We start from the raw sequence: 22,523 nt of genomic DNA on the forward strand, positions 1-22,523 counted from the left end.
GGCTGAACGATTTTGAATAATAATAATAAACTTGAATCAAAATTTGTTTTCCTCAATATTGTGATTACGATTTGCTATGCCATTTTTTAATGTCCTCTTCCCATGTATTTTTTTTAACAAACCCAAGCAATAAATTAATCTGGATTACAATAAATATCAGATTTATTGTACATAAATGTTACAGTAATCCCTGCACCTCTATTCATTAATTGATCTTGTCGTGCTATTTTTTCTAATTTATCCGAGCTGAAAATCTCCCTTATTTGGCCATGATTTTTGTTTGGTGGAATGTGAACATCAGGTGAAAATGTGGAAGGACACACAAATGCACAGATAAAAGATTTAGTTGGTTGTTTGATTTCACACATGATGGATGGGCAAACACTCCGGAGGCAAGTAATTGCATAAAAGTGGTTAAAAAGTACATTTTCCCAAATATGGCCCCTTTCAATGTAATGAAAAATGCAAATCGAATCCACCGTGTCATATTAATGGCGCCGGTATGCTCATCTAGTTTACAAATCAACACACTCATTATTGTTTAAAGGTCAATACGGGACATTTTGGCCGCTTGCATTCATCATAAGAAACAATGAAGCAACTCAATTTTGGTGGATTGCAAAAAGGAGAAAGTAAAATTTGTCATCAGACGGCCAACAAGACAGCAAGCAGAAAGTTGGAATGTTTTTTTTTTTTTTTTTTTTTTTAAAAACAAGACATACCGAGAACCACTTAGTGCCTTTTCTGACGCGACGTTCTTCTGGAGTTACGAGATAAAGCCACTTAAATCAGGACAGGACGCTCAGGCAGAGCTCGGCGGGGGAATAGCGTGTGGGGGGTGGGGGAATATGGGGGTTGAAAGTGTGCTTTGTTAGTATGTGAAAAGGGGAAGCTTTCAAGGCAGCAATTAAGACTCGCTGAGAATGTAATTATTTTTCCCAGAGTGCCAGCGGGCTCTCTGACAAGGTGGCGGGTGACAATCTCCATACTCAGCAGATTTACGAGGTGCACAAGCCGCTCAAACACTGAGGAAGGAGCCATGTTTGTAAATATTGTCTCAGGTTAAATTTGACCCGCTATAAAAAAAATACCCAAAACGTCAATCATTCATTCTAAAAGTTGATGGCCTGAACTAAAGTGGCCTAAATGACACAAAAATTTAGATACAGTGAACAAACCTACCGAAAAGCAATTACAGTGCATAGTGACTGAGCAGACTATTCGACTAGTCGACTTTACTATTCCCCAATGACTTGCAGTCGACTGATCACTAATCATGTTTTTGAAATCATGTCTTCCATCCACCCATCCATTTTCTGTACCACTCACCCTAAGTGTTGCACAACTTCAAATGTGTTTTAAGTTGGCGCTAATGTGACGAAAGTCGAGTTGACTAGTCGATGATATTCAGTACAATATTGTAACTCAGACAACGATAACAGGACAAGCAGTGGACCATCCAAAATATTTTGGTTGAGAACAAGCAGCAACTCAGCTGTTACATTTACGTAACGTACACATTACGTTAGGAAACAAGCGCCAAACTTCTGTAACATTGTGCTGTATTGACCTGCCCATCGGCTCCCATCGCTGGCAAAAGATAATAGACTGAAGGGTAATGTTCTGTGGAGCAGCGAAATGTCGGACCAACATGGCAACCCAGTCTCAGCGGACCCGAAAGCACAAAAAAATGACCTGGTCCTCGCTGTCCAAGTTGTGGATCATAGCATAGGGGCTAGCCTCACGTAGCTAGTTTCAGCTAGTCCGAACTGGCTAGGAAAGCCTCAAGACAGATTCCAGCGAGACCAGTATCCATCTTTTCAGTGTGTCAATTACTTGCAGATTTTCGCTATTCACATCGTGGCTCGGTTCCCATCTCCCGTGAATAGTGGATGTTCGCCGTTTTTGTCAGGTCAAATTTGACCACCGTCTATTAAAATGGATTCTAGATTTACCAATGTTTGTAACACAGTATCAAAGAAAATGGTAGCAATTTTGAATTTTATGTACTTTATGTACGAGCGGTAACAATGCTCAAAAGGGATCCTGAAACAGTCCTGAGAACTGCCTGTGTTACCACCATGTTTGCACAGGCTCCCTCAGAAATATGCACCTGTTGGTCTTTTGAAGACCAGATACCAGCAACATTTTCCCAATCTCTATGTAAGACCAGAGGCTCATATGGTCCACTTAAAACCCATTAGACCAGGGAGCCATTTATCATCCTCATAAGAACAGATTACCACTCGGAGGGACCAAGGAGTGCCTCCGAGTGAAACATTTCATAGGATAAACCACTTTGCACCTTGTCGCCGCTTCTCCCTGGGAGCCCGCGTGAACTCAGCTCCATGAGAAATTCATCAGTGTGTGTGTCAGTCTCCATGTGTGCGTGCACCCGTCTGTGTGTCTGCCGGCCTGTCTTTGTGTTTATGTATATTCATATCAGTTTATTTATACCTATTTAAATTTTTCGTATATTATATTTGCGCATATTGTGTATTTGTGTGCACGTGTGCGTCCCCTGCCAGAGATCGGCGATGAGTTTTGAACGTCCCAACTGGAAAACTGCGGGGAAAGCTCTGACCCGTGACCCGGCTCACAGCCAACTTCTAATTGTGACGAGACACATATGCCGGGATAATTATTCAGAGTAATCTGTTGCCGTGGCGACGTCCGTTGGCGTAAGCCTTCCAGCTCTGCCTTTGGAGACAGTTTCGCCCTTCCTCTTCAACTGCTGTAGGGATTATCCCAGTACATTATCGCTTTAATCTCCTCTTTAACCCCTTCAATCAGGCTCGTCCGCCCCTGCTGCGAGAGACCCCTGTACCCGTCTGCTAAGCGACATATGGCCAAGACACGCGGTACTAATGTATCAGAGGCATTATATAAACATGGCGTTTTATTAGAGCCCGTGCCACTCGAACTACGGTGGTAGAGAAATCGCCATTATATCGTGTATTGTATGCATTTTCCATGGAACTTTTCCCCAGATATTTGCTGAAAAATTCACCAATTCGTTTTTTGCTCATACTACCAAAGTCCTGGCTAATTAGGAAAGTAATGCAGTCGAGTCAAGGAAGTATGTGGAAGTGATACACGTCGACTGAGGGACAAGTTTTGCAAGTCTGGCAGTAGCTAAATTTAGCCTGGGTTATTAGTGTTAGGGTGAGCTTTACCTAATGGTCCCTAAGTTATTTTTTTTAAATGATAAAAAAGGGAGATGACTTTGAAATTCGAATCAAGACAACATGACTGATATTGATGCAAAATACTCATTCATATTTGTCAAGATATTTGTTTTTACCAAGCAGACAGTTTGTTGTGTGCTTTCAGCTTTTTTCTCTTTCAAATCTTAATATACAAGAGCTTGATTTTATTTCATTTCAATCATTTTAGTTCTAGCGCAGTTAGCATGAATACGCTATTTTTAAGACATCGGTGGGGGTTGACTTATGTAATGTAACTTAAAATGTTGCTGTTTTATTGGCAGGTGGTTTTGTTTTGTTTCATTATTTTTGTCCTGTTTCTTTAAGCCCAGCTTTTGTAGTGTGTGGCAGGGCTCAGTCCCTATTACTGTTTCCCCGCCAGAGTTATCCGATAGCACTAAAGTCTCCATAACAAATCATTCATAAGACGTAAAAAGTTCATTGGATGTAGACATCCCATCACTCATGGTTTCAAGGCGGGAAAAATCATTGAGAAAATAAGTAGAAAAAGAAGACAAAGATGAAGAATCCTTTAATTGTCCCAGTAGGGTTCTTTCGATTTTGAGGATCTAATAGCCAAAAACCTGCCGATGACCTTGTAGTGCAATCACTTTTTAATGAAGCCATCTGGAAAAATAATGCCCAAAGTTCATATATCAGCATTGACATGTATTTAATCTATTTACATGGACACAAAATGTGGTGGAGTGTGGAAGAAAGTATGAGCCCTGAAATTTGCCCACAATGGCTGAGTGCTGGAGACTTTTTAAGATAGACGTTTCCACCCAATTTTATGGTGATCAGTGGAACTTAATCAGGTCCGAATTTTTCTTGACTTTCCAGGGAGATCTACTGAAGTGTGTTGGGAATCCCCAAAAGCAGAAACCTTCATCAGGATGCACATGCATGCAAAAATTAAGTTCCCCGGCATGGATGGTTCATTTGTCGCAAGAATAATAATAAACATCAACCCCACGAGGGCTTTTTCACCGCCTGGTGCTCTGGCCTTAAAAACATTTTATTTAAATGAGTTTTATTTCAAGTTTGCGTGATTAATGCTATGCCGGTGACGGGTTCAAATGTGAGCTTCATTACGATGCAAATGACGCGAGAGCAGCTGTCCGCGTTGCCTCCAAGTTTAACCACGGCATCTAAATCGAAGCCACCGCCACATCAGGCGACCGCCGACCTCTTTGGAGCGGGTTGTCAGCGGCGCAGCAAACAGATTTCTAATGGAAGATGAAAGGTGTGATCAGTGGCGAATGGGCCTTTGCCGAAGAGGATTTTATATAACTATATAAGACCTCCTCCTGGCAGCCGATTCTCGGCTACTTACCATTCTCATCCGCCTCGATCTGACTGCAACTTTTGATACAATTTCTCACACCATTCTCCTTAGAGACTCCATAACGTTGGAATCGCACACACACACCACTTTAATGGTTGAACCTGTCCAGCCACACCCAATTTGTTCAAATGAAATTATTCAAATCCCATCTCTTTGTTCTGGTGTCCCACAAGCCTCTGTCTTAGGCCCCCTGCTCTTTATTAACTATATTCTACCGCTTGGCAATATATTTCACAAATTCAACATTTCAACATACACTTTCACTGTTGACACCCAGCTCTACCTCTCCACCAAACACACTGCTACTCTTTGTCCTTCAATCACACATAAATAACGTCACCCGTCATCTGCATACTTTCACTTACATAACATTAATCAACTCCGTCCATCCCTCAACCCGCATACTACTGCCATCCGTCTCCATAGCCTCGTCACATCCCGCCTGGACTACTGCAACTCTCTTCTATATGGTCTCCCCCTCAAGTCACTACAACAATTACAACTTCTTCACAACTCTGGTGATCCCGTTATCACGAGGACCACATCATTCCAGTCTTACAACAACCCCACTGGTAGCTACCTGTCCGGTACCGCATTCAATACAAAATACTGATCTGCACCTTCAAGGCCGTAGACAATCTTGCTCCCCCATATCTCTCGGTGCTCCTTCACATTGCTGTACCCTCTCGCTCCCTCAGATCTTCATCCTCCCTCTACCTCTCCGTCCCTTCTGCCCAACTGATCACTGTCGGGGACAGAGCCTTCAGCCGCTCTGCCCCTCGTCGTTGGAACTCACTACCACCTGACCTCCATAACACAGGCTCATTATCCCTCCTTAAAACTAGACTCAAAACACACACATTCCGGTCTCCTTATTCACTTTAATGTTGCCCATGACATTTGCTATTTTAATTGATGTTTTATGTTCTGTTATTTTATTGTACATATTTTAATTGTTGTACAGTGACCTTGAGTCCTCTGAAAGGCGTCTATTAATAAAATGAATTATTATTATTATTATTATTATCATTATTATTATTATTTTTGTTATTATTATCCAGAGTGGGATAGAACTGATTAATAGCTAACATCTAGAGAGATGATCCCCAACTTTAATGCTGCTTAGTAATTAACTTCGTTTTCTTTTAATTTAGTGGGCTGAGATTAGGGTTCCGTGTTTTACGGCAAGTCATTAAAGTTTGCCACTCTGCTCCAGCCACATGTAATCACAGAAAAACAACATTTTCTTAATTTGGAGTCGCCTCTCTGTCTAATATACGTAATTTGAATTTTGTAGGAATCAGATAAACACTCCAGGACTAGAATGGCGAAAAATTAGCCTAAAATGGCTGCTTCTAAACAAAAAGGCAGACTTCCCATGTCACGCGTGACTTCTTGAGTATTTTTTTGTGGTCTACTCGTGACAGATATGCCTACCAAATGTCATGTTCTAAGGGAAACTGACAAAGATCTTAAGATCTCTTGGACCTCAGTTACTAAGAGTTTTGTGGTCAGTCATCAAACTTGAAACTGGTTTCGAGGGCTTAATTTTCCAAATATTCAGACTCTTCATCTCGAGGACACGTTGCTTTGAAGGATACCTGAAAATGACCTGAACCAAAATAGCACACTTCCTGTATCTTTGTCGGGCATGTATTTTTTTACTCCTCCCCCTCGAACTCGAGCCTCAAACCCGCCATCATCTCTCTGTCTGTCTCTCGGGCATCAAAACGCTGCAAGAGTCGCTCTTCATCTCTGGCGCACTGGTGATAAATCAATAGCAGCTGAAGGGCTGCAGGAGGTGTGTGAGCCTGATTGATTTCTTATGTTAACACATCATAGAAGGCTTGGCAAACCATCGGCAGCTTTCCATTTCCCAAGACAGACGAAGGTTGGGTGAGTTTTTTTCAAAGGAATACTGTAAAAAGGAAAGGGAAATTAAACAGAGCCTTCGTCAAGTCCAAGGAACAATTTGTCAGTGATTACACGGCAATTACTCCCTCCGTCACCAGCTCGGGTGACATAGTCTTGACATTCTTTGTGTGCACATTGTAATTGCTGACATTTGTTGACATCAGACGCGCGCTCGCCTAGTACTCTTGGCAGCTGATTCCCATCCTTCTCACATCTTCATGCATTAGTCATGGCATGCGTAAGGGAGATTTGACTGGAGATGGCAGACGAGATAGAGAGAGAGAGCGTAGATGTGCTTTGAGAAGGGCTTTTAAAAGAATACTCCCGACACTGGACGTAAATGATTGACAGATTAGCCGGGAAAATAATCTCGTTTAGAATTTCGGGGGAAGAGAGAATGGCCGGCAAAGCGGCGCTGAAGCTGTATTGAAATTAATTGAAATACATAAGAAACTGCATCGCTCCACATTTGAAAGGTCAAACACATCCTGTGTGGCAATGCACCAGACTCCAGCAAATCTTGTGAGATTTCAACTCAACAAACTTGAGGAGTAACTCCAGAAGTTTAAGATAAGTTTAGTCCGGGTTGTTTGTGGAAGTAACAGTCTTTTCTGCATACGAATTTATATGCTAACTTCTGGTCTGATCATCTGTATGCGATCTATTTTTTTAAGAGTAATGTTGTACGATGAGTTTGAAATGATATTAAAGTGGTAATTATAATCAGCCACTGCTATTTTACGACACATGAAACATTTATGCTTCTATTAAGCTATTACACCCTCCCCACCCCCACATGGTTCCCACCTATCTAAACATTTGTTACACTTAATACATTTAAATATTAAAATACAAAATGAAGAATAAATGCCGGTGTTGTAAATCCTTATTATGGAAACCGAAAGCCAGTTGCCATGACTATTCTACTTCCGTACGTCCATCTGAAATTCTTCTTCATCTTCCATTTAGACGACGAAGCAGAACTGTAGTCAGAGGAACTAGTTTTTGCGTTCCACAACAAGGACCCACAGTGCCAAAAGTCACATGAACCTACCAGGATTCTACCTTTGACTTCAATGCAACGAGGGACTCTGGTTAAGGTAAGCCCTTTTACGCTAAAAAGAAAAACATCAATGTAGCTAAACTTATTAAGTGGACGTTTCATCGTCCACGTCTGTTGCCAGAGGCAGAGCAAGCTCCTCTCACATTAATTTCTGAACGCAGCCTATAATCAGCAGCTTGTGTTTATTTGTTTACTGAAGTGTTTACTTTCCTTACGAGATGGGGAATTCAGGTCCGGAAAGTAAAAGCCCTGCCACAATTTGGCTTGAGCCACAAGTGCTTCTAATCAACTGAGCTCGTCTACCTGCCGGTTGAGTAGAAGCACCTGTGGCTGAAGCCAAATTGTAGCAGGGTTTCTACTTTCTGGACCTGGATTTCGCATCTCTGTTTTCCTTGTACTGCCTGAAGCACTGTGCTGCGGTACTCCATCTTTTGGGGCACTCTGAATAACCAAACAGCACTTTTGAATAACATTCTGAATTTACAAACGAGTGAAGTGAGTGAAGCAGTGCACTCTGAGCGTATTTCCGAACGCACCCACAATGAGAAAACGGGGATTTGGGGAGTGACAAGCTCTAACATAATGGTCAAAAAAACAAAACAAAAAAAAGACAATGGAAGGAAGAAAAATAGCAAGAACCCCCACAAAATAACGAGGTAACCCACAATAGATTACGTTATGGTCACAAATGAAAGCTGAAAGCTGAAAGAAAGATTGTAGCCACAAGAACCGAACCGCAAAGTAGCAAGGGAACACTCTAGTAGCAATGGGCAAAAATCTCCAGGGGCGGGTTCGCCTTTGAAAAGCACCTGGACACGGACAAAAATGCCTGCAAACGGGGCCACTTCCACCCAAAATCATGGATTTGCTTTGTCTTTTCACGCGGGCTTTCAAACAGATACCTTGGAACCGTTTTAAATGGTGCGGAGAAAAATGCATATAAAGTCTTCTATAAAATGTTCAAATGTGACATTTTGGGAAACAGGAAAGTAGAGGTTGAAGCTAGCCAAAGTAGAGCTGTTATAACTCAGTCAAAACGCCGCCCCCTGGAGGATTGGAAAGGAGTATTAGGCACGAGCACAAGGAACTATCAGATTACTTCTTGACTGAACTCACTCACTGTGAGCCTTTTTATTTTTCTGCACCACCCTGCAGCTTCAAGGGGGTTGCATTTGGGTGCATGTGCCAAGTTTCACGTGTCAGCGTGCCTCAGAGATGCTGTCCACATCAGCGTGTCAGTTTTCTCCGAGGACCCCGTCGCGCTGCCCGAGTTGCGCGGCATCAGCAGAAAGTAGTGACCTGCGCCCGTCTACCATTTCCATATCCAATTTTATTGCTATTGCAGAGGAGTGCAGCGTCTCACCAGAGGAAACAAGGGAAATAGTAAATATGTTGCTTGTTTTCAGCCGTAGCCAGGGGGCGGGAGCTTTTGCTCGTCGGGAATGATATGCTCGAAAAAACGTTTGCCAGTGCCGCTAATGAAAAACAAGCCCGGCGGTGCAAAACACTATCGCTTCTGCTCCCGTTGCAAATGATAGAGAATTTTTCTTCCAGCGAAAATATGATCTGCTGCAAATTTGGACAGATATAGCTGTTGTTGTTTTTTTTACAAAATGAAAAACCAACAGTGGTTGGCTACTTACTGGGAACATCTCTATTCAGACAACAATGTACTACAACACTCCAGTAACAAGTGGCTCATCGTTTGGAAGCAGGTCCTACAATATTAAGAAAATGATTTTCTTTAATTGTACTTCCTGGTCCGTCCTCCACAGAAACAATCAAAAAGACAAGTACAAAAGTTTCACTATTATCTGAAATAGGGACAATCAGAAAAAATAGGCCCATCAAGTATTGGGAGGGTTGAAAAGAACCAATTAACTGTTCACCAAAACAGCACTAAAATGATGAAAAATAAATTGTAGTAGATTTTATGTAGTGAGCTGATGAGTCCAATGATAAACATCAAAATGTTTGCTTGTAAGATTCTACTGGAACTTGAGATTTGGAAATAAATATAGAAAAACTACACCACAAAATGACTCACAAAAACAGCACTAAAATGATTAATCAGTTGTCAACTTCTCAAAATAATTGCCTAAGACATATTTTTACAAAAATGATCTTTTTGCTTCAGACATCTCCTCATTTGCTGCTGGCTACCTCTGCTAAAATCGGCTACATTTTTAAACAGATCAATTCTACCCCGGAAATAAACAAACAAAAAAAAAGAGTCCCAAAACAGCACTAAATGAACGATAATTATGTTGTCTACTTCTTGTTAAATCTACTTCCTGTTCACTTGCTGCAAGGCAAGTGAACAATGACCAAGCACAGTAAATTAATTAACTACTATCGGGAATTTACATTTGGAAAAAATAGCGGAAAAAAAGACGGGAAGGGTTGTCGGGAACCAGGAAATGACTCCATAAAACAGCTCTAAGATAATGAATGATCAATTGTAGTGCTTTGAAGCTAGTTAGCTGGTAGGACTAGTGACACAAATCAACATGTTTCCTTCGACAATGATGAATGATTAATCGTCACATATTTTAGCGAGCTACCTCTCGGGTCCAATGAAATAAAGATTCCCTTGGACTTGACTTTCCAACAATATAAATTCACAGATATCATCTTCCACTTCCTGGTTTACTTGTTGCTAGGCGGAAACAAAGAAGAATGGGCCTAGTAAAAAGCTTAAATCCGATAGTGCATTGGAAATAATGACACACATCCTCAATTGATTTTTTGATGATGAAGAAATGTCAGATGGAGAAACACAAGCCCGTTTATCTTAGCGATTTAATAAGACAGTGGCAATAAATACCTCGCCTCTGTCGTCTTTTCACGCACCATTTCATTTGCTACCTCTCTCTCCCTGAAGCGACTCTCCACTTTGCTCACCCGTTTCAGTCTCAGCCAACCTGAACGACGAGTGAAACTGCAAATAGAATTGTGGTTCATTTGAGCCACTTTCCTAGTCAGAGTCGGCGCCAAAATGTTTGCTTCAAACAAAAATTGGAAACTTCCTGTTCAATTTTGGGAATGTTCCTTGAGACTTTTTCGTGTGTTCTGTCAGGATACACGTCCACCCACTTTCAAGTCTATTGGTGGATCTGGTGTTGACGGCTATTTTTTTTTTCCTGCTTTGAATTGTGGCTCATTTGGGTAAATTTCCCAAGAGTTTGCATTAAAATGGTTGCTTCAAAACAAAATTCTCGACTTTCCTTTTTCGTGCGTCCTGTAATGATAAACAAGTCAACCGAATTTTGTGTCCTTGAGTGTAACTGGTGGTAGGGGTTAATGTTTTCCAACTGTCCTGGAGGCACTACTGAATGAGGTTCAGGGCATTACGTTTGGAACATACATACATTTTCAGTTTTCTTTCTACGCCGATCACGTTCGGAGCTCCTGAAAGACTCATCATGAGCGAGTTCATTGGGATTGGCTATCTGTTAAGCGATGATGGCCATGTTTGACTGTGGGAAATTGCTCCATTTGGAGCGGGTCGAGAAGCAATCGTGCGGCGGCTGGAAAGAAAGTTAAAGAGCAAAAGGCGGCTCAGTCAAAACCACTCTGCCAGTTGGGCACCCGATGATGACAAAAAGAGCCCGATTCAGCAAACAGTGGGGCAGATGCCAAATTCCCAACATCAACAGATGCTCTGGCTTACCGCCCAAGTATTCTTCTCTGTACTCCTGCCTGATTTGGCCGCAATTGTCCTGCGAAAACACAAAGCCATGTTCTTTTTCTGCTCCAGATCCAGCCACATGACTAACGCTCGATTACACTGATCTTTCATGATTCGCCGGATCTGAAAGTCTAATTAATTCACTTATTAGTTATCGTCATTTTCTTTCCCCAGCTCCCAAAAACCAAATTGACATTTACAATTACAATTATGCAATGCAGTCGTCCGCATAGTCGTTTTAATCCTCCCAAAAAATACAATGTGCTCTAAGATGGTATACTTGTTTCCATCTGTACTGACTGACGCTCTGGCCGCTCCATTTACCCAGTTGGAGCGGCAGGAGAGCGCACCAGCACTCTCAATAACCGAGTGGTTCATTCGAACAATGCTCTGCGGTTCCAAAGATTGAAAATGAAACCAAGCGTGCTGGGCGCACACTTCCAAACGCACCCACCGTTGTTAGCTCATTAGCCAAAACGCTAACTTTAAGCTACTAACGTGAAGTCTTGTTGCCATCTGCGGAAAGCTTAACCAGCTAAGCTAACAAGGCTAGCTACAGTATATGATCCTGTTTTTTTTGTTTGTTTCCAAAATTAACCCAGATAAAGAAAAAAGAAAACTCTAGATAGTGTAGTCATGTAAATCCCTCAGAAATCAACCACCACAACTTAGTTTACTACGATTAACAATGCATTGTATTATCTGTAAACTAAAGTGATGCTGCTGTTACCTCGTTAGCCAAAATGCTAACGTTATACTACCAAGGTGTGGTGTGTTTGATTGTATTAGTAAATGTAGTGTTAGTGATTAAAAACTACAGTTGTTGTCAGGAGTAAGGGTCAAACGTCCCAAAAAAAATGTTTAAGTAACATACTCATACCTGAAAAAAGTAGAGTAACAAAGTGTTTGTACTTGATTCCCTCCCACCGCTGTCCTTTTCCTCACTGTCCATTATTTGGATTCGTTCCTCCGTTTTCCAGTTTTCTATCACCTAAAATGTCCAATCTATCATCATCCAAAGAGAAGCTTTAACAGGATCGTTTGCTTTGTCCCGATACTTTTGCATTCTACACAAAAAGATGCTGAAAATGATGCAAACAGATTCTCCCATTTCAGCAGGATGCGGAGAAGAGCGGAAACTGGGGGGAATATGCCAGCACATCGGTCGACTCTCTCCGGCAAATAGATTACACTTAAGTCGGCAAACCAGTGCTGCGGCATGTGCGTGCATACGTGGAGCCAATATCCCTGAGAAGTGGAATACTGTACGCCAAAAATCAGGCAAAGGGGAAATTGAAGCTGTAGACGACAAAGGCAGAAGACGACGGTTTGGTGACTGAGGGGTGAGCAGTCAGAAGATCAAAGATCTCATTCGTCTCCTTTCCTAGTTTTTAAGCTAGCTTCACTTTCAACCTGTGTGGGAGAATATGCTGCCGGTTTGTTTTAAAGGCCTTCCCCTGATCACTATGTACCGCTAATAGATGCCTGGTACGCTCTGCACTCTGCAGGACTGAAAATAAAGGCCATATGTAATTCTGAAACATTATTATTAGTAGCAGTAGTAGTGATTATAAAAATTTTTTTTTTTAAAAAAGCACCTCAGTGTCTCTAAAATTAAAATTAGACAAAATGTTTTAATTTCAATATTTTCTAATTTTTCTAAAGCGCAAGTCAACCCAAACATATTTTTTTCAAGGATATGTTACCAGCAGGCCCACTAGTTGAAACACGGCATTCTGATTAATTTTGCGTTTTGTGAAATATAAGTTAAGCAGCAAAATGCACTCGTTCTTAGCCATCTCTGGGGGCGGCCATTTTGTCTGTCGACAATGAAAATGACATCACAACTGCTCACAATGACCAATCATGGCTGACCTGGTCTCTGAATCTGAGCCGTGATTGGTTTTATTATTATTTATTATATTAGTAGTAGTAGTAGTAGTAGTATTTACAGAGTTTAATGAGGAATTAATGAGGAATATTGATAAAATAACATTAAATATTCAAAATACAGCACTAGTGCTTTTTTTTTTTTTTTTTTTTTTTTTTTATCAGTACATACACTACACTAAAAGCTTTTTGGTCAGTTTTTCAATTTTTTTTTTTTGGTCATGATGTAAAAGTTGCAAGATTGCGTGTCATTATCTCTTGAGCTGGTCCAACCCTTTTATCGGACGCCAACGCGGGACCTTCACCGGGACTCTGGGATGCTCTTCCCCTGCTCTCCTGCTACTCACACCGCTGGTGTCACTCTAATCAGCTTTCTGCTTTAATTTCCTCTCTTTCATCTGTGCGTCCATGGCCTTCCTTGTCTGGCCTTGCCCTCCTCTTCACCAGAGATGGCTAAAGTATTCACATTCTGTACTGAGGCAACTACGTACAGTGACCAGTGCGTGTGTGGTGTGTGTGGGTGGGGGATGAGGGGTAACCATATTTGCATGTGGTTGCGTGGCCATTTGCATGTGGTTACTTTTCACCACTGCCTCTCACCTTATGTGATACGTGTGGGTTTTGAGGCTTGAATTAAATAATATATGCCGCACTGCAATACATTTTCCCTTGTTTTTAGGCACAAAAAATTAACAAATGTTTTCAAATGTAGGGAATAAAAGTCTAAAGTTTTCCAAAAAACAAAGCTTCAAAATACAGACGGTACAAATATCCACTCAAAGTAACAAAAGTAACTAAGTATTTGAACTTGGTTACGTTCCACCTCGGATCTTTGACCTTACTTGTCGTCTTGGCTGGCTATGATAGCTTAAAGGGTAAGTCAACCCAAACATTTTTTTCAAAAATATGTTCTATGCAAGCCCACTAGTTGAAACAAGGCATTCTGATAAAGATTGCGTTTGTAGAATAAGAGTTAATCCACCTGGTTTTACCGTCTCTGGGGGCAGCCATTTTGTCACTTCTGTCAACTGAAAATGACATCACAACTGCTCAGGGCTCAGGTTACGACCAATCACGGCTAACCTGCTTTCTGAACCAGAGCAGTGATTGGTCGTTTCCTGAGCCCTGAGCAGTTGTGATGTCATTTTCAGTCAACAGAAGTGACATAATGGCCGCCCCGTGAGATGGGTAAAGAGGGGTTGATTTTGCTGCTTAACTCATATTTCACAAACGCACTATTAATCAGAAGCCATGTTTAAACTAGTGGGCGTGCTGGGAACATATTCTTGAAAAAAATGTGTTTGGGTTGATTTCCCCTCAAATATGCCTGTTCTACTAGCAGGTAAATGGGTCTTAAATTAAGTAATATATTCCTAATATATATGTATACGTAATACTAACATATAGCTATCCATTTTTTTCAAGTCCAGTTTTTAAGTGTAAGGAGTCGAAAGTAACGTGTTTTCAAATGCAAGGTGGAAAAGTCAAACGTCATCACGAGGTCTCTGAGAAAAATGGTGCAAATGGCCTGGTATGTGAAGCAGCTCTCACTCGCACAGGCCATTGACAGTAATTGCTCGTTATCTCTTTGATCCACTAACAAGCACTCCTCTCACACACACATGCACACTCACACCTTCTAGCTAACAATAGGACTGACCAGCACTTTTCTGCCCGCTATTCCACCATATTCCACTGTGCGATTATTTTTATTCAAAGAAGGTTGTTTATAAGCATTTCCTTCAAAACGAATCGGCTACTATATAAGACAACCTAATACCTTTGCTCATGAAAGTCAACCGAAGTTTCCAGTCTGAATCGCTAACGGACGCTCCGGATTAGAGCCAAAATGGGCAAGACGAGATCGGACTAACAAAAAACAAGTTTTTAATGTTTTTTTTCCCCATACAAAAATTGTAATACGGCGTAACCAATTTGAAATGATCAAAAAAACGTATAAAATACGGGGAAAACGTACAAGTTGACAGGTATGCATTTGTTTTATTGAGTATTATATAATATCTCACAATAATTTCATTCCATGTTATTGTATTTTATATTCCATTTTTTATGACGTTGTGCGTTACTTATCTGCAGTGTGTCGGCCTTTCGTTGAGCTTGCGGTAGCTTGATGTCCACTATTTTGAAATCGGCAATTTAACCATTGCGCGCCAACTTTTTAAATGTTTTATTTCATTTCATTTTCTGGTTGCCATCGGGCATTACTTATTTTTTTAGCACATTTTCTGTTCTACTGGCAGGGAATTTTGCTTAAATTATCAGTAAGTAATAATTAAATTACCTTTTTATGCTCAGTTTTGCTATGTAAGGAGCAAAAAGTACACATAGCTGTTTTCAAATGTCGAGCATAAAAGAAAAAAGTCAGCAGAAAAATAAATCCGTACAAGTACAGAAAATCTGAAATACATGCATCAGTACAGTAACAAAGTATTTATACTTCTTTATTTTCCATCCTTGCCTGCTAGTCCACATAAGATCAGCTCCGTACAACCTCTCCCTCGCAACTCTTGGCATTTTCCAGTTTATTGAAGTCTGCGTTTTTCGCTTGTAAATGCATGCCGCGTTCCCAAACACAATTACGCAAGGTTAATTATTTATTGCTGCGCCATGCTGACGTGGAAGAAGCGTTCCCGGTATAAAATTGCCCAGTCAGCCGTTGCACGCGTCAGCGTCAATTTGAGCCCGCAGAAACAATTATGAGCATGTCATCGTCCTCCTTGTCCACGTCTCTTCATTTGCGTGACAACAAGAGGACATTCAAGTCTTCTCAATGCCAATGCCAGAAATAATTTTTAAAGTGTTTTTCAATTTAAAAAAAAAACTGCTTATAATATTTTTGGCTACTTTATAAAAACAGAATAATGACAAATACAATTTAGAGGAATGAAACCGTTTTCTTTGCTGTTGTTGCTTGTTTTTTGTTGCCTCAGTCACTGGGGGACAGTACAATACAGACATACTGATATTATCCATTTTCTTGGCAAACGATAAAGAATATATGCCTGTGAGTTTGATCAGTCCTGTTAAATATCAGTCGCTTAGAGGGTTACAACACAATGCTGATGCTCTTTGTTAGCCTGTCAATTTAATTTACGATGACTATTTCATTACATGTTCAGTTTAGCATTGTGTGTCACACCATTTACATGCCTATATTTTATTTTATTTGTGTTTTATTGTATTTTCTATTATTTGCGTACATTTTTCAATTTAACTTTAATCTACTTGGCTGTTTTCACTCATTTGTATGTAATCATTTATTTGAATCATTATATCATTTGTTGTATTTGTATCGTATTAGTTACTTTTGTTTTTGTTTTTGTGGTGTTCTGCGTGACTCAATTCCCATGTATTTAGTTATTTACTTTGTATGAATTTATCCTTTTTATTTTGGGGGATTTGTATATTGTGTGTTTGTGGTGTTGTGCATCACCAACATTCTCTCAAACGGATGACTGACAAATAAGTTATTACCAGGGTTCATGCTATTTATTGCATACAGTAGATGTAGCATACTTGACAAATGTATCAGACCGCCTGTCGTCCGGCGAGTGTTTTAATGCGGACTCTTTCAATTTCACCGTTTTTGCGGAGAGGCATTTTGAGTGTCACATAATTTGCGAGCCGAGTCAGCGAGTCGGCCGGATTGATGCTCGCCTCGAGTGTTCAGGACGTCTGGCCTTTTGTTAAGCTCGGCGAATGATCACGGAGCCGGTACATAAATATAGCGACCTGCGGCGTCATTCTCACGCCCGTGACCTTGATTTGTGCTCCCCGGCGCGTGATGCTGAAGCTGAGAAATCAACTAACGCCAGGCGCTTTATTAGGTAGACCTGCATTAAAAAAAATGGGCCTTTGTCAACGTACTGTACAGCTTTTTACTTGACACAGTCTAGCCATTTGATAAAGCACTTATCCTCAATTTACTGTTTATTATGAAAGAACGTGAATCTAAATGGGGTTTTTTTTTCCAGTTGCTTCCGTTACCTAATTCAGCATTTTTTTCATAGTCACTTGACAGCATTAGCAAAGCTTTTGTAACACGCTTTGTCCAGTCATTTTTTTTTTTTTTCTCGCTTCTCAATTCCAGCACGATGCAAATTAATATGAGGAAACTATTTTGTGCGCAAGCAAGGTTTGTTTTCCCAATTGTGGCAAGTTATCTGCAGACGTATAATGGATAACTGACGGTAAACTTATTGTTTTCCCGTTGTGGCAAGTTATCAACACGGGGAATACAGACAACTGACAGTAAACTTACTTTTTGTTATCTCATTGTGGTAGCTAGGTTAATAAAATAAAATTAAATCAGTATAGCAGATAATTGACAGCAAACTGTTTTAAATTGGCTTACCTTAACTAGAATTCCACCTCGCACTATAGCCAAAGGTAGAATCCTGGTCGGTTATTGCACCCATTGGTGGTGTAAATAGTAAATCCTTGTTCTGGCAGATGCCTCATGCTAAACTAGTGATACGTTAGTTACCATGACTACTACTTCTTCTCCTCCTCCATTTTTCTTCTTCTTTCTTGTGGCAGTTGGCAAATAATTTTGGTGAATTGCCGCCACCTTTTTTAGCAGTTGGATTCTAGCTAAATTAAGCTATTTTGAACTAAAAAGAAAAACTACTCTGTAGTTAGAAGCAGAGGTTTTGAATCCAACAGGAACTCGTTCGCTGCCATCAACACGATTAGAGAACAGGGATTTGGGCTGTCAGTCTGAGCGCTACTTTTCTTGGTCTCAGTTTCCGGAAAATAAATGTCTCAAAAAATGTCACAGTAAGAATACGATAGTTTCCTGTCTGAAGAGGGGAAGTTGAGCTACTGTAACCCAACCCAATAATTCACGACAGTTTTCGCGCTGGAAAGTATTTGTTAGCAGTTTACCTGCATGGCATAATGATACCAATAATCGGAATTGAAATCTTCCTCAAGTTTCTTCTCTACTAACGGACCAATCCTGTTTTTTGGAGGACCTCCAGTGGCCCCAAGCTCCACACTTTGAGAAACTCTGCGGTAGAATAAGGCATTTTTTTGTATTTTTGGATTTAGTGTACCTAAATTTTACACCCGAAGAGGACCTACCCCTTGAAACATTCGCGTGTGGGCGTGCCATCGATTTCGAGGTGGGTTAGGACTTTTAGTGCTTTGGAAAAGTTTGGATTTGTTCAGAGTGCTATTGATTGCTTCCAAACTGATGGGCGATTCCTCCGAGACACTTCTCAACCAGCATGCGTGTATGCGTCCGTGTGTAATACTCTTCTCAGTCCTCCCAACTGTTTTTCCTTTAATCCAATTGAAATTTAGAAAACACTTTTGACCATTGTGTCGGTACCACTGTGCTACATTGGAGACTTTAAAAAAAAAAAAAAAAAAAAAATTAAACAAGGGCATCCAGCTGAGCACATGCAGGCCACCCTAGCAATAGAGCGGAGAATGGAGCGCGGCGGCGTCATTGTTGCGGAACAATGGCGAAGCCGGTTTAGCGCAAACGTCAACAAGAGAGCTACTTGAGAGCACAAAGGGGCAATACAACACCAAGGAACAGTACACAAAAAAGATAATTGGCCAATGTGCTGTAAACGGTAAGAGGAGAGACCTAGGGAGAGTGGCGCAAAGTCATGTGGACGCGATTAGTAATCAATTAGGGGCTTAATTGCTCATTAAGAATTCAGTGAATAGTGTTGGATTGATTGCTGTTGCTTGTTAATGTCAAACGTGTCAAAATACACATAAAACAAACACACTGGCCTTAATGAAGCCAGTTTAGCTTAATGTCAACAATGCAAAATGCCATAGACAGCCTAACAAAATGCATCAACACTCTTAGTGTGTGAATCTTTTTAAGTAGACAGACAATAACAATAATAACAGGCGTGACTATACAGTAAATGGCTAATATTGCTGCAGTTTACAGAGTCACTTACAGTACTTCTGATAGTTTTCTTCATTTTTCTCTTCATAACTGTATTACATTGCCCCCGGCAGCCAAGTTGCACACCAGAAGGAGTTGCAAGGTTAATCATGAGGCACAAATTGTTTTTTTTTTCAAGAATATGTTCTATGCAAGCCCACTAGTTGAAACAGGGCATTCTGATAAATATTGTGTTTGTGGAAAAAGTGTTAATCCACTTGTAGCCATCTCTGGGGGTGGCCATTTTGTCTTCTGTCGACTGAAAATGACATCACAACTCCTCACAACGACCAATCACGGCTGACCTGTTTTCTGAATCTGGTCGTTGTGAGCGGTTGTGATGTCATTTTCAGTCAACGGAAGACAAAATGGCCGCTCCCAGAGATGGCTAAAAACGAGTGCATGTTGCTGCTTAATTTATATTCCACAGCACAAAAAAATTAATCAGAATGTCGTGTTTCAACTAGTGGGCCTGCTGGGAACATATTCTTGAAAAAAAATATGTTTGTGTTGACTTCCGCTTTAATGCTTTACATTATATTCAATTCTGTTCGTATGACATATGTTATAGCTTAAATGTCGTAGGGTGGTATCTCTTCCAAAAATTGGAATCAGAACCAAAATATCTTCATAGTCGTGCTCTAGTAAAAGCCCATTAAAAAAACAATACTTTAGTGGAGGAACACAATATATAATTCACAAGTTTGTGTGTGACATTTGGACTTTGACTATTAACGCCTCACATGTGCTCAGACCGCACTTGGCAGCACAAATGCGACGGTGTCTCAAAGTTGCAACGGGCTGACAGTCATGTTTGTTTCTTTAAGTCTCAATTAGCGACGTATCTGACCGCCTCGTGCCAGCTGCCTCCGTCTGCCGTCGGGAGATTTAAGATTCCGGCAGACTTTCAAGGCGCGCTTTCCTCTTAATTGGCCTCCATCTGCGGCAAAAAGGGCACCGGGGGTGACAGCGCACCTCCGGCAGCAAATCAAATATGCAGAGTTGGGAGGCGTTGAAACAAAAGAGAAGATCTATGTTCTTGGTACCCCCCTGCTGGTTTGCGAATGTTGAGAGTGAAAAAAAATGGACAAAAAAAGTTGCTAGGACTTCCGTTAAACATTTTATGCCAGAAATGTGTGATGGGAAATTAGGAGAAAATCGCAACCGGCTCATCTGGCGGCTTTCCCTAACGCCGTGTGATCGGAGGCGAGCGTTCTGGGATGCTGGGACTTGTTTTTGCCTTTAATCCTCGCAGTTGTGCCACTCGCCGTATTAGACTCTCATTTAGTCATTCGCGCTTGCTCTTTATCTCAATGACTATAGCCGCTTTCTTTTTCTTCTTCCTTCCCAGAAGGAATAAATCGTTTTTTTTTTAAATATGTCTTCGAATGACAAAAAAAGCGTGAAATTATTATTTTTTTAAAGTAATTAACGCTTTAGTAATAAAACTACATTTCAGAATTTTACACCCGGAGTAATCCACCAATATGGAGGACAGCCTATAATTTGTATTTCTTTTAATGGTGCAAAAAAGACAGATTTTCTGTGACTCCTTTACGTTACATATTACGTAAATATGGTGGAGAGACTCTGCTAAAACCACCATCCATTTCATCCCCCAAAATATATAGATAAGTTATACAGCGCGATTTTCCCCGCACATTCTTGTTATCACATTCCACCAAAATGGCCGACGTGCTACATTTTGTCACCACAAAAATGCAACATTCTGCCATTATTTTTTTTTAAATTTTATTTAGGGTTTTTTTTTGTATTAAGTTACCATAAAAAAAATTGCCATGCACTTTATTTTCACAAATTTGGGACTGTATAGATATTTCGTAACATGAGCAACATTCCATAAAAATGGCCAACACACTGTAGTAAAAACATTTTTCCACCATGAATGCTCTATTTGGCTGCGTAAATTAAGCATTAGGCAAAGTGCGCTGGATTGGAATTATTTCTTGCAACAATATTAATGGAAACACATTCCACAAAAATGGCAGACATATGATGATAAACAATCTACATTTTGACATGAAAACTCTATTCAGCCATAAAAATGCAACAATGAGCCGTTTCTAGAAGGTTAGAGCTGTTTTGTTGTTATTTCTTGCCACACAAGCATCTCACTACCAATTAAAAACATATTCCACAAAAATGGCCAATATGCTGTGCTAAAAACTCAATGCGACCCCAAAACATTATTTCTGGGTATGATCATGCTACTTTTTGACAAAGTCAATGCTGTATTGCAGTTTGTTTGTTTTTTTGCAACATACAGGTCCCAATACCAGGAAAAAATATACCAAAAAAACATCATCTTTGCTGTGCTAAAAATGTGTTAATGCAGCCCAAAAACACCATATCTTGACATTAGAATATTCCTTTTTGACACAGTTTCCACAATGTTAGGGCTTTAGTAATTATTTTTCAACGTGAGTATCACAGTAAGAATAGAAAGGCATTCCACAAAAATGACAGACATGCTGTGCAAGAAACTCAATAAGCCACCCCAAAACCACTATTTGTCAGCATGATGAAGTTACTTTTTTTTTTCACTTTATTAATACAGTTAGGGCTTTATTGTTATTTCTCCAGCAACCAACAACACATTCCACAAAAATGGCCGACATATTTTGATAAATACTCAACATTTTGCCCTCCCAAAAATGCTATACTTGGCTATGAAAAGTCAATACTTTGACTTAGTTTTTGCAACATTAGTGTCACAATATTAACAGAAGGACGTTCCATGAAAATGGCCGAAAAAAAAGAAAAAGCTGCACTAAAAAGTGTATATTCTGATTAATCTCGACATTTTATACTGTCTTGGATATTCGAGCTGCTAGTAAAAATACAACAATTGTATTGCTTTTCCCTTCGTAATTTAAAGCCATTCATACGACACTCGCAACGTTTGCGCGCTCAATTCCTGCAGGGTCATTGATCGGCGCCTCCAGAAAAGTATCACGGTTACCCCGGACGACAAACATGACAAATTACCTCTTAAGTATTGAGTCAATATGAATTGAGAGCAGTTCAGGATGCCACCAAATGACTCACAGGCTCCCCTTTTGATGAGGAGGTGGGCGGATATCATCGGAAAACCTGCCAGACTTTGCCAAAATGCTGCATGTGATCATTTGCTCTCAAAGTAGAAGTGACAAATTATTGGTGAAAAAAAAACTGTGAAGTGAGTCAAAAAAAGCATCCAACAAGGAATTTAATTAAATCACACACTAGTCACAAAATAGTCTTGAAATGTGCCCTCTAGAGGTGAAGAGCAGCAATGGCGTGACATCAGAGCAATGTGATTGGACAAGACAGGTAAGTGCTATATCTTCGTGAAATTCTTCTGGATTCATGTAGAACACTGACAGCACACATTTAACAGAGGGGTTGGGCGGCTAGTGGAATATCGATTAGGAAGGAATGAATAATTCTGTTGATTCTCAGCACTTGCATGTCTG

The 22,523-nt window shown here is 40.4% G+C and overlaps 1 protein-coding gene and 1 long non-coding RNA gene across 3 annotated transcripts in view; one reads left to right on the forward strand and one right to left on the reverse strand.

The window, feature by feature from the left end:
* The window catches only part of LOC147135471 (uncharacterized), a 116,901-nt gene extending 109,389 nt beyond the window's left edge, over positions 1-7,512 (forward strand). Inside the window, exon 4 of the long non-coding RNA XR_015089897.1 lies at positions 7,438-7,512. This is a non-coding gene — a long non-coding RNA (uncharacterized LOC147135471). The remainder of the gene's footprint in view (positions 1-7,437) is intronic.
* Positions 1-22,523, reverse strand: part of fibcd1b (fibrinogen C domain containing 1b) — a 93,210-nt gene that overhangs the window by 69,693 nt on the left and 994 nt on the right. The gene's annotated exons all lie outside the window — the stretch shown is intronic.

Source organism: Filicampus tigris, chromosome 15 (assembly GCF_054856515.1).
Source record: "Filicampus tigris isolate MCC_2025a chromosome 15, RoL_Ftig_1.0, whole genome shotgun sequence".
Classification (NCBI taxonomy): domain Eukaryota; kingdom Metazoa; phylum Chordata; class Actinopteri; order Syngnathiformes; family Syngnathidae; genus Filicampus; species Filicampus tigris.